The 12,636-nt window shown below is 37.3% G+C and overlaps 1 long non-coding RNA gene across 1 annotated transcript; it reads right to left on the bottom strand.

The window, feature by feature from the left end:
• Positions 1-4,523: 4,523 nt before the first annotated feature.
• LOC113082882 (uncharacterized) lies at positions 4,524-12,019 on the bottom strand. Its single transcript, XR_003282970.1, has 2 exons — positions 11,793-12,019; positions 4,524-4,901 (listed from the first exon to the last, which is right to left on the bottom strand). It is a non-coding gene; the product is annotated as an uncharacterized LOC113082882 (long non-coding RNA).
• Between the last annotated feature and the right edge of the window lie 617 nt (positions 12,020-12,636).

Below are 12,636 nucleotides of genomic sequence, written 5' to 3'. Positions count from 1 at the left end.
CACACACACACTAGACAATGTTCTTCTGTCCACATCTGCACTGAAACAATTTCTTTAGATCTTTACCTCTCTTGCTCTCTGAGACGCACACAAGCACATGAGGCACTAGATTCACGACTCTCAGTGGCATTTATTCACAGTAGATCTTCTCATATGACTCAAGTCGTCTGACGCAAAACACGTGTTCAGAGTTCATCTGTTTTTCACTCTTCCTGTGAACTGTACTGTGGCTCTACCAGAGCTGTGGAGTAACAAATGTTCTTGTCCTTTAGTTTGCATTTATTAGGTTCAAAACAAAAGGGCAACGAATTAATGTTTATTATATTTAATATATAAACCATTAATACTTTTATTCAGCAAGACAGCATTAAACTGATCAAAAGCAACAGCGAAGACATTTATAAATGTTACAAAGGTTTCAAGTGAAAAACAATAACGCTGTTCTTCTGAACTTGTATATTGGATTCCACAAAAACATTATACAGAAGTTTTCATAAAATCCTGATTTGTCATCACGTATTTGAAATCTAATTTCTTAAATTAAATTTTTTTTTGAATTAGATTTCAAATATATTAAAACAGAAAACACTTCGTTTAAATTGTAACAATATTTAACAAAATGAATGTATTTTTGATGATAAATGCAGCCTTGGTGAGCATAAGAGAAAAAAAAATCTAATCTATTCTAATATGATTGGATAAAAACATGCATGCTATTATTTTCAACCTATAGTGGGTTTTTGTAAATGCTGTATATTTTGGAAAGGGTCTCGACTACTGCATGTGTCCAATATAAACAAATGTCTCTGTGTGTATGTATGTGTGAATGAGTGAGTGTGTGTCTGTGGAGGGGAACATCTGAAACATTGCCAAGGTTTCCCAGCAGACCTGAGATTTAACTTGAACCCCCCCTGCCAGTGTCTGTGTGTGTATTTGCTTTTCTCCTGCCGTGTAAAAATAGATGGAAAATTACAAAGTGGCATTCCCTACTGCTCTGGAAGGAAGTGGTCATGCGCGCACACACACACACACACACACACACTTACAGTACGTGGAGTTGTTTGCAAAGTCCTGGTGATAAAACTGAACACCTAATAAACTCATAACTGACGTTTTTAATATTTCAGCAAATTTAAACATTTTAATAATTCAGCACATGTGGTCTTTTTAATATTTAAATATATTTAGTTTTATGAATAATTTAGTAACTCCACACTAAGCCAAACACTGGACGACGTGAACCAGAATAATGGATTAGTGGAACTTCACAGGAGCTCCTTCTGGACAGATGTGACATAGGCCATAATTCATTTATCAAAGCATAAGGCGTAAACTGGAAAAACCTTTTAGACATGCATGCTAAGACAAATCACTATTATTATAGCTCATGTGTTGGATTAGATGGTTTGCAAATCTCATTTCATTTGTGCTACGAACATGAATGATACATCAGATTATGTGTATTAATGAGGAAAAGTGTGTCTTTGATGGAAGATAAAAAAGGGGAAAACCCATAGATAAAGGAAAACACCCATATTAACAACCTAGCAACCAACTAGCAATACCCTAGCAACCACCCAGCACACCTTAACAACACTCTAAAATGTTGTAAACAACTTAGCAACTGCAGAAATGTCCAGCTCACATCTTCTTCAGAAAAAATAAAATAAAAAATTTAAAATAAGTGAAAAAAACTTTTGATCATTTATAAATATTTGTTTGTTTAACATTTATTTCTTTTAAATAAGTTATACGTTATATAAGAAATGTTTTAAGATGCTTGTTTTACTTTATATAAAATATGATGCTAATTATAAAATATAAAATACTAATTGTTAATCACTTAAACATATTACAAGCTAATAATTAAACAAAACAGCAACACTTATCAAATTCACATTAGCAGTGTTTATAATTTATCGTCAGAACATTGTGACTTTCATATGAAATAATAAGAGATAAATGAACAAGTGTCCATCTAATAAAATATCTGTTATCCCTCTATAAACACCAAACAATTCATGTATCTAAATGGCAGGACCCTAGTTTCTTCTGCTAGGCATAACAGACTTCTCTGTCTTTCTGAGAGGGCCAGTCTTGGGGTCCTCACTGATGGATGTGGTTTTTGGTGTTATTAGAGGGGAAAGCAGAGGGATCATGGAGGAGGATCAGATCTCTGTGGAGTTACTGGCTGGTATCAGGCTGTTCATCATAAAGGATTTGGATCTGAAGAGAGCAGACCTCAGGACGGGAAACGGGAATGACAGAAACACACGCATTAGCTTCTGTGAGCGGCCTCTCTGTATATATGAGCTCATATTTTTGGGATTTGTATTATCACCAGTGGTTTTGTGCTGAACAGTCGAGGGGTTTAAAAAAACAATATAGCTATACAATTATCAACATTAAATGAAACGCATTATCGTGAACGGCAAATCACCAGAACCTTCAGTTTTGAGAGCTGAATGTCCTCTTACTCATCCAGGCTCGGGTTCTGGTGGTTTCCGAGTGTCTCTTTGACTCGACCAAATGAGGAACTGAACCAAAGCTGCAGAAAAGAGCCCAGACCTCAGCTGGTCTTGTCCAAACATCAGAGATTCAGTGTGTTATTACAAGGCAGCAAAGCACAGAATAATCAGTTTATGTTTAGTCGTCTTCTGTGAGAGACTTGGATTTGAACATTGTTGAAATGTGTACGCAACTTTAAGAGTTTGCAGGAACTGTTCTATGCAGAACATTAAGGATTCCTATCATATAAAGGTCAAGGCTTATTCTTTTTGTGGCAGTGATCATCAGTTTCGATAACAATCATGACAACAATGCTTGTGTGTTGCCTCCAATATTTTCTTCCCATAGGAATTGTGGTCTAGACTACTACAATTGTAAAAGAAATTCCCACATAAATGTCCCTGCACTTTACAATGCAGATGATTTACATTTTTATATAGTGTGGAATGCTCATGTTAACATCCAAAGTAGGAAGAAGGAATTTATGGCTAAAGCCTGTGCTGTGTCATTCTGAGGTGAAACACCGAGCCATTTATACAGCCAGATAATATGGAAACTAATCTTGCTTATTTTCATGTTGATAAAAGTGCTATTTGACTAGTAAAATGAGTAAACTAGTAAAACCTGGTAAAGTATATATCATTATATATAATAAAATTTCTATAATTAATGAATGAATAAGTCTGAACATTTGCATTACAGGGAACCATTCTCTAACACAAAAAATTGTTGAGGCCTAGTAGTTGGCTCACATGATTTGACACATTAAAGGGTTACTCCACCCAAAAATGAAAATGTTGTCAATCACTTACCCCATGTCATTCCAAACCCGTAAAAGCTCAGTTCTTCTTTGGAACACAATTTAAGATATTTTGGATGAAAACAGGGAGGCTTATGACTGTCCCATTAACTGCCAAGTAAATGACACCGTCAACGTCCAGAAAAGTATGAAAGACATCATCAGAACAGTCCATCTGCCATCAGTGGTTCAACTGTAATGTTATGAAGCAATGAGAATACTTTTTGGCAGTCTATGGGACAGTCACAAGCCCCCCAGATTTCATCCAAAATATCTTAAATTGTGTTCCAAAAACAAACTAAGCTTAAACGGGCTTGGAACGACAGGGCTAAGTGATTAATGACAACATTTTCATTTTGGGGTGGAGTAACCCTTTAATCCTGTCCATGTGGGCAACATCTTTAATTTTTACTTCTCTTCCCGCTCTGCCTTTTCTGTCCTTTCTCAACCACCATAGCCATAAAAAGAATGTGGCAACAATGGTAAATAAATAACAATAACAAAACATAAACAATAATAAGACATTAAAAATAAAATAATAAAAGGTCAGAAATAAAACACACACACAGACATATAGAAAATAATACATGTAAAAATAATGTGTCAAAAATAAGAGCAACCAATAAAAAAAAAAAAAAATGTAGAGATGAAAATAAGAAAAATTAAATTAAAATACATAATAAAAATAAAATTATGAATATAATAATTTGACCAAAAGTGGGCATACTAATGCAGGCGATGACAAATTAGTCCGGCCTTTCCTTATATTTCCCTGTCTTTTCCATATATAATACAAATAAAACAATAATACAAAAATCTTTATTATTATTATTAATAATAATAATAATAATTTGACCAAAAGTGGACATACTCACTTAAGAAAGATCAGACAAGAACGATTTCAGCCAGAAATTGAAATGAATTTTGTTGGCATAAATCTATACACCCGAACTACCTGCAGGGCAGTAACGTTCAAGTCTGAGGTGTTTCTTACCTTCAGTGAGTCAAAGCACGCGATGACTCTCCCGTTCTCCACCTGGCAGCTCTTGGCGGGATGTGCAAACTTGCACTCAGCATCGGAGCGAGCGCACGTTCCCCGCTGAAACTCCCGACACACCTCCAGCGTCAGCCATTTCGTGTCCCGCATGTGAGCCATGTTCATCGCCATCTCAACACGCTTTAGTGGCAAGCAAACTTCAATCCCTAATATCCCAAAGTGCTTTGGGTGTGCTTGTGTTTGTCCTTCTGAGAATGTTCCTTTTCTTCTTAGATCATTAAGCTCCTCTTTCCTTGCCGATGCACACCAGGCCAAAGCAAAAAGAGAAAAAAAAATGTTGCTGCTACTGTATGAAAAAGAGAACTGCAGTAATGGATCCCAAAGCAAAATCCTTGAATCTTATTGGCTGATTCAACAGTGCCCACTTCAGCTCTGTGTGTTTGTGTAGGGGTCGTTCGGGGTCACAGAGATTGTGGGGTTGTGCGAGCAGTCCTTTCACTGATGTGGGCAGCAAGCAGGCAGGAAAGCTGAGGCTGGTACTATAAGCAGGTCCAAGCAGCGGCAGACGCAAGAGAGGGCACGATACTCAGTACCCACCTGCAACACACAAAACCACAGAACAGCTTAGAAAGACCTTCCGAAAGGACTCTTCAGCAAACCAGTTTGTGATTTACGGTTGGGAAATGTCTTCAAATTTGGCATGAGACGATGTCTACAGTGAAACATTGTGATGTGATGGGGGGATTGGGGGAGGTGTGCCTGAAGCGTGAATCCTTATAAGGGAAAACAACTAATGATTCCTAAAGGGGCGGTCACACTGCACATTTCGTTCCATTGACTTCCATTCATATGCATGCGAATGCGTCAGACCGGAAACGCAGGCTCATGTGAAAAATGTCACATTTCACTGCATTCGAAAGCTCAAGTTTGGTGAACTCTGACCTGCGAATTCGCATCACGTGAAGTCGTGTGACCAGTAGATGATCGATACGTCACTGTGTGACCTCTCTGAACAGAAAAAAAAAATGAAGTGCTAATTTTAGCCGTAGCGCAGCATCCTATTTTATATAATACATATTTAAAATATAATAAAAAAAGAAGCTGCATGGTTCGCAGTGTCAATGGAAACGTTCTATATTTTTTTTTTATTGTTTAGTGTATATATATTTGGCGAAAGATTTGCAGATTCTCAGTACCAACAACCAACATATAATCTTGTAAAATGTGTGGTAAGTACAGGCACTCCATAGTATAAGTAGAGTACGTGTGATCGCGAATCTCAAAAGTCATAGTGAAAGTAAGCGATTGTGCATTCAAAAAGGGGCGTTGGGGAAGGCATCACGATGTCGGCGCAACATTGTGATGTCTATCGGCCATCGGTGATGGCATTGTGTATCAGCCCAACCCTACTGTGATTAGATCCTTTCACACCAGCTTTAGCTCTTCACCAACTGAACAGAACTGAATTAGAGGTGTTTCTGACTACCTGAAATATATATATATATATATATATATATATATATATATATATATATATATATATATATATAAATAAATACATATTTATAAATTATAGCAATATTTATATTTATTTATAAAATTTATAAAAAAAATTACATAATTTTTTAAATAAAATTTATACAAAAAATAAAAATAAATAAATGAAATATATATATAAATATAAATATATTTATATAAATATAAATATATAAATATATATATATATGCAGCCAGTTGCAGCCAGTTTGTATAGTGTGTGTGTGTATACACTAGTCAACATTTGAAGTGGATCAAAGTTGTACTAAAAACGAAATCCAAAATGCGTTCTTTGAATGCGTTTGATGAACTTCAAATGCTGACTACTGTAAAACTGATTGACTCAAGTTTTTATATTACTATCTTTAATAATTATAAACCATCTAATAAACTTACACATTAAACATAAATACAAATATATATATCTAATGAATTTAGGAAAAGGGGCAAAGAAGAATTTTCCTGGTTTTAAATATTTTATAAATGTAAGGTTAAAAGTTTGGGTACTGAAATTATTTCAAACTTCTATTTAAAACTATGAAAAAAAAAAAAAAAAAATAGAAAAAAATAAAATAAAAAAAATCACAGAAAAAAACTATAATTACATTTACTGAAAAAGCGAATCAAACGAAAAAACCCTAAAACAAATAAAGATAATATCATTTATCCTTTAAATGTATCCTTTAAAACTAGAAAGATTCAATTTTTTAAATCATCCCATGGGACAGAAAAGTTCCCCTAACTGAAGAAGAATCATCTACATACTGTATAACTCTTAATATTTCTTTTAAAATAGCATGTGAAATGGAATGCATTCTGCAACAACAAGCAGTTCAAACTATATCATGCCACATTATCAGCACATGAACTCCATGAGGCTATCACATGACATCTGTTTACTTCAGCTAGCAATGTCCGGTGGTTATCGTCCCAGAAATAAACATTTTACATTTTGGATCCAGTGTCATGTAAAAACTGATTAAGTTGGTTGCATCACCGTAGGAGACTCAATATTCAAAGCATATTATACTGCATACTGCATATTTTGGTAGATAAAGTAGATTATCCAGGTGTTTCATGCATACAGAAAATGCGCAATTCACTGGAATTATACTAATCTTGCATACTATTTAGGCCAGATAGCATGAGTAGAATTGGAACGTAGCCCATCCTCCACTTTATCTCACTATCTCTCTCTGTCACTCATTCTCTATTAGACTCTCACCAGCTGCATAAATCCTTCACACTCCTAAAAATGCCAGAAATGCACAATACTGTCAGTCCGAGCAAATAAAACATTGTCACACACATTCCTGGCCCAACACACACCTCAGTGACACACACACTGGGCTCTCTTACACAAACACACACACATACAAAGAAGCCCTTCACAATCTGAAGTTTCAGTCCAGCTTGAGGAAAACCAATCAAAATCACAACTACAGCTAAGAGCTTAAACATATCGTTTAACAGAGACTGAGAAGGTGGAAAGTGGACGGCGAGGTCATTTCCTGTTCCTCTGAAGTATTGCACGACTCGCGGTGAGCCAATAATAGGAAGAGATGAAGCAATGTTTCTCGGCCACATGCCAGTTAAGAGCAGCAGCTCTGTATGAGAGCGGGTGAGAGAAAACACCTTTACCAAAAAAAAAAAAAAAAAAAAAAACTTATGACATAGCTACTCCAAGTTATTGTTATTAAAATTGTGCTAGCTTGGTATTAGCAGTTGCATTAACAAAAGAAAAGAAATTAACAGAAATTACAAAGTTTCTTATACAATGAGTCATATTTAGAGACCAGAATATCATTGAGACTTGAAAATGGCCTCTTTTGAATTGGAACAGTAAGAAACCACCATAAAAAGTAACCAAGATACAAATACAAAATACTTAATAACCATCCACAACAAACTGCTAAAAACCTGAAGTCTGAATTTCTTGGCAAAAAGGTCTGCATGTGGGAGCAACACTAACCATATACAAAAAAAATTAAAATCTAAAAAAAAAGGAAATAAATAGTTGAATAAGTATTTTTCAGCAGAAACAAATAATTAAAATTCATTATATTAAATACATGCTGAAAAATTATTGTGGAAGTACACTATAAAACAAAAACACACGCATGTGTACACGCAATGAACTTTAAAAGACACAAATGTCCACAACACACACAAACACACTCACACACACACAAAAAGCACAGCCCTGTTTATGTAATGAAATATTTTAATCCGATAAGACTGGATCCTGGGAACACTGAATACCCCAAACAGGCTAAATGATTTTGTGAAATGAAAAGAAAATGATCGCTCTGGATAATGTGAATCCATGAGGCTTGCAGCATGATCCTGATCTCATGCCTGCGTTATCTGTGTTTACCGAGAAGAGGAATAATCACCATGACAATTAAAGGAAATTCATGCTCGGACTTGGATTCTACTTAACGATCCTCGTCTTCACTTGAACATAATAATGCTGTTTCTTTAGTCTTTTTTTTTAGTTAAATTATTTGGCTATTATGTCACCGTATCTCTCCCACAATCCTTTGCAGTGGAATAACAATTCTTAGAAGTTGCTGCAAGGTCAAACAAGGAGAGAAAATAAGACCGATAGTGAGGGAGAGAGAGAACGATCTGGAAGTGTGCCAATCAAAGCCCATTAAAAAGTCAACCATTTTTGCCACTGGGAGGAGAACTGGATGTTATGTTCTCTTTTCAGACATGGAAACTATTTCAATGATTCACATGAATGAGATATTAAGTGTGCATTGTTTTTGCACTTTGGGCTTATGGCTTTATTTACGTCTGTACTCCTCTCTAATATGCTCCTGCCAGTGAGAAATGCTTGATTGAACCTTTGATTTCCTGTGGCTCTGTTTGTAATTCAACAGCCGTGCAATATTAAAGACCAGCTTTTTAAATGCAGGAATTATAATGAAAGGTTCAAATCAGTCTTAGATTAGTCTGTGTCTAGGAAACGGAAAAAAATACTCTCCCTGCACAGAGCTTTGACACTTCAAATATGCAGAGTATTCATATTAAAAAAAGTACTGTTTGATGGAGATTTTAAATCACATCTGTAAACAAACTAGCTACATCCTGAGCATATGGGAAATTGTTACCATTTAAGGCTGCAAATGTGTAAAAGTGTGTCATTAGTGAGCTGTACCAACACTTTTATAAATGGAAGGATAGAGAACTGCAAAACTAACTGTATGATGTCATACAGTATGATGTCATAGAACTTTTATAGGTTCCAAAAATAACTTTATATAGGATATAACTGCATAAAGCTTTTGTTGCTTTAAAAAACCCAATCCGCTGATCTTCAACTTCTTTAAATCTCCAAAGAACCATTAAACCCAAGAACCTTATAGCCCAATCTTGTAAAAACCCCAAAATTAAGGTTGTATGATGCACATCACCACTATTTTTATGATCAAACCATAGCACTAAACTTTCATGAACAAATCTGTTAGTTATTTCAGACAAATCCTCAAAACTATAAACTTATAAGTAAATTATGAAGAATGTGGTTACGGTAGCCATTGACTTTCATAGTATTTTATAAAACAATTTTCACATTATGGAAGCAAATGGCTACCATCAACTCTTTGGTTACTCAAATTCTTCAAAATATCTATTTTGTGCTCAGCAGAAGAAACAAACAGATTGAGAGTAAATGATGACAGGATTTTCATTTTTGGGTGAACTATCCCTTTAAGGCATACCTTGAGAATTTAACTAAGGCAAAGAATGGATTTGATGATGTCAATATGCAATTCAAAATGCACCTGATCTGGAATCAGGCATCATGTGGATGTTCTAAAATGCTGATTACAATTTCGCCAATTTCAGCCGAACCCAAATCAGCATTTTTGTTTTTGTTTTCTAGCATTAATGCATAAAGGAACTGGCCTGAATCTGGGTGGAGGGCTTGATCAGAAAGGTGTGCAGGCAAACGGAGATGGTTATCTAAACCACAGCCTTCCATCGCTTGACTCAGATGTGTGTAGGTGATGATTGCCATGTTGAAAAGGGTTGAAAATAGTATCATCACCATGGTTACACAGCACAATACTTCAAGCAAAAGCCCTTCTACCCAGTAACCCAGAAACAAGCACAGCGCTAAATGTTTTACAAAGCTGTGTGAATTGGAGAGGTCAAATGTTAATTATTTTTGACATACCATTTATTATCTACTCAAATAATAATAGTCAACAATTCAGTTTGATAAGAGTCGGGAATTTATCAAAACAATAAGTAATTTTTTGTGAGTACGCTCTCTCGAAGTTGAACGTACAAACAAATCTCGACACATCCAACATGCAGCCGCCATCAGATATATTTTATTAGTGGCATTAAAAACAACAGGCACATTTGCATGCAAAAACACCCCAAATAAAACGTGAAGACGATAAAAATGCAAGAATGTTGGCTAGACAAAAAACATGATGAACAACCAGATATAGTGTCATAACGATACCTGGCGCAGGTGCAACACATTTATCATCTCAATAGTTGTTTACCAGTTAGCATATGGGATTAAACCAACAATTAACTTACAAGAATACTTTTACATCAACTTTACAATCCATCAGAATTCAAAGTTTACATCTACGATTTAGAGCTAGTCTAAACAGAATCTGATGCAAAATATAGTGAAGGTTTCTTGCATCAGGGTTGCCAGGTTAACACAAGAAAACCCGCAAAATATCTACTCAAAAATAGCCCAATCACGTTTCGAGGGGTCCACAATTTAAAATTGCATTCCGGGGGTAAAATACAAGTTTTTGGATGGGTTTCCCTGCCAGAATTCGCATTCCAGGGGATAAATATAATGTTATTGGAGTCGCTTCAACCTGCGGGCATGGATAACAACAGCGGCCGCAGCATTAAAGTAGCCAAATTCCTCGGGAAAACCGCGGACTTGGCAACACTGGCTTGCATGTGCACTTTCACTTTCTCAATTACAGCATGCCATCGACAAAACCCAAAGACTTGGCGCCAGACCACCCTGGCAGAACATTTCTTTATTTTTCTTACCCTCACCCCAGCTTAAAAAAATGCCATCTTCAAACAACCAAAACAATTGCTTTAATCATATGCCACCAATCAACATTGACTTCTCAGCGACGACATTAGTTTGTAAATACTCTGCAGAACGGTGAAACAATAACCCTTGCAAGTGCACTAAAAGTCAGTATAACCTGTTCTTAAGCAATCCTTCCTTACATGATTCCGTTTCAATGCAGCCGACGAGCAGACCTGCAATCCATAGGTTACTCTCTGCAGTGAGAGCGTGTTCAGCGTTTACTTACATGACGGCACGGAAGAGTGACGCACTCAGACAGAAGTGAAAACCTGCGTCAACATCTCTCTCCCCTCTCTTCTCCCTCTCGCAGACAGTTACGCTCTCGCACACACGCCCCCGTGCAGTCCGGGTGCCTGACTGGACTGGATCCTACCGCTCTGAAATCTAGCACGAGCCATATTAGGAAGCAGCAGTTAAACATGTCACACGTAATTTACATGCAGGACAGTGGAGAGCGTGGCTATGTCATAAGAGGGGAAAAAACCCTGCACGCGCTGGAACGCACATAAAACAAACAGAAGGGAAGTGAGACCCGGGAGGGGGTTAAAAAGGAGAAGTGCTCTCAGGTTCAACAGTTAACCAATTAGACACTCGCTGCTGTCTAAAGTAGCCGCTCGCGCAGGGGTAGGGGACTTCCCTGTCAAAAGCACACGCGCAACTTTTTCGAATGCAGCTGAGATTCCCGTGATGTTTGTGATCACCTAGACATAAACTATAGTTCACCACAAAAGCACCATTTAAAGTTAAAAACAGCCCACACGCACTGAACAACCCCCAATCCCAGTCCTACGAAGCATGCAAAAGTGGTGCAATGTTGTTAGATCTGCAAAAGACAAATGGTATAGAACAGCAGTTCTTACCTCTCACATCATGATTAGTATTGAGCGCGCGTATGTGTGGGTGAGAGATCAGACACGGGCGGCAGGCCGCGACAGCTGAACCTCAGGCACCGGGTGGACCATTCTCAGAGAGGAGGAGAAAAAGAGAGAGACAGATAGAGAGAGAGACAGAGCGCTTAGGCTGCGCGTGTGGCTGCTGGTTTCGCCACAGTCTGTGTGTATGTGTCTGTGAGCCGAGAGTCTGTGAGAAACAGCAGCACTGCGCAGAGTACCGAGCTCGAGCGCCAATCACGCTGACTGGAACCGCCCACCGACACAACCAGGAAGTGCTGCTGCCACTGTGAGGTCCTCAGAGAGAAGAAAATGAGAAGGGGATGGGGCAAAAGGAAGGAAAGGGAGGTAAAGAAAAGAAAACGAGTGTGCTTGTAAGATTACACCATGCTTCCCCAGGAGTCTGTCTGCGTTGGACACCAGACTGCAGTGGGACACGCGCACATACAAAGCTGCACACCTGGTGCATTGTGCAGCAACCTTATCTGCTGCTGGGAAAGACAGGATTTGGTCTTAATTCGACTTTGAATCATCACTATCTCAGTTATGGCCATTTCGGGAGGTTAATATATCATTGAATGAAGCCTTTTCCCAATAATCCGCTTTGAAAAGTGTGATACATTTACACCATGAGCTAGGCCTATTTATTTAAAGAAGATCTAAAGGAGAACTGGGTTGTGTTCATTTATCTCACTGATGTTAATACTAACAAACTCCCACATGGCCGGGATTTAGAGTCACTTTAAACTACACAATACTTTCCTGGATGGCAATAAAGCCTTGAAGCTGGAACATTAATTCATTATCTTTAAGA

This window comes from Carassius auratus, unplaced genomic scaffold (genome assembly GCF_003368295.1).
Source record: "Carassius auratus strain Wakin unplaced genomic scaffold, ASM336829v1 scaf_tig00037017, whole genome shotgun sequence".
Classification (NCBI taxonomy): domain Eukaryota; kingdom Metazoa; phylum Chordata; class Actinopteri; order Cypriniformes; family Cyprinidae; genus Carassius; species Carassius auratus.
Note: the sequence above shows the minus strand (reverse complement) of the source record. Positions and strands in the feature narration are given on the sequence as shown.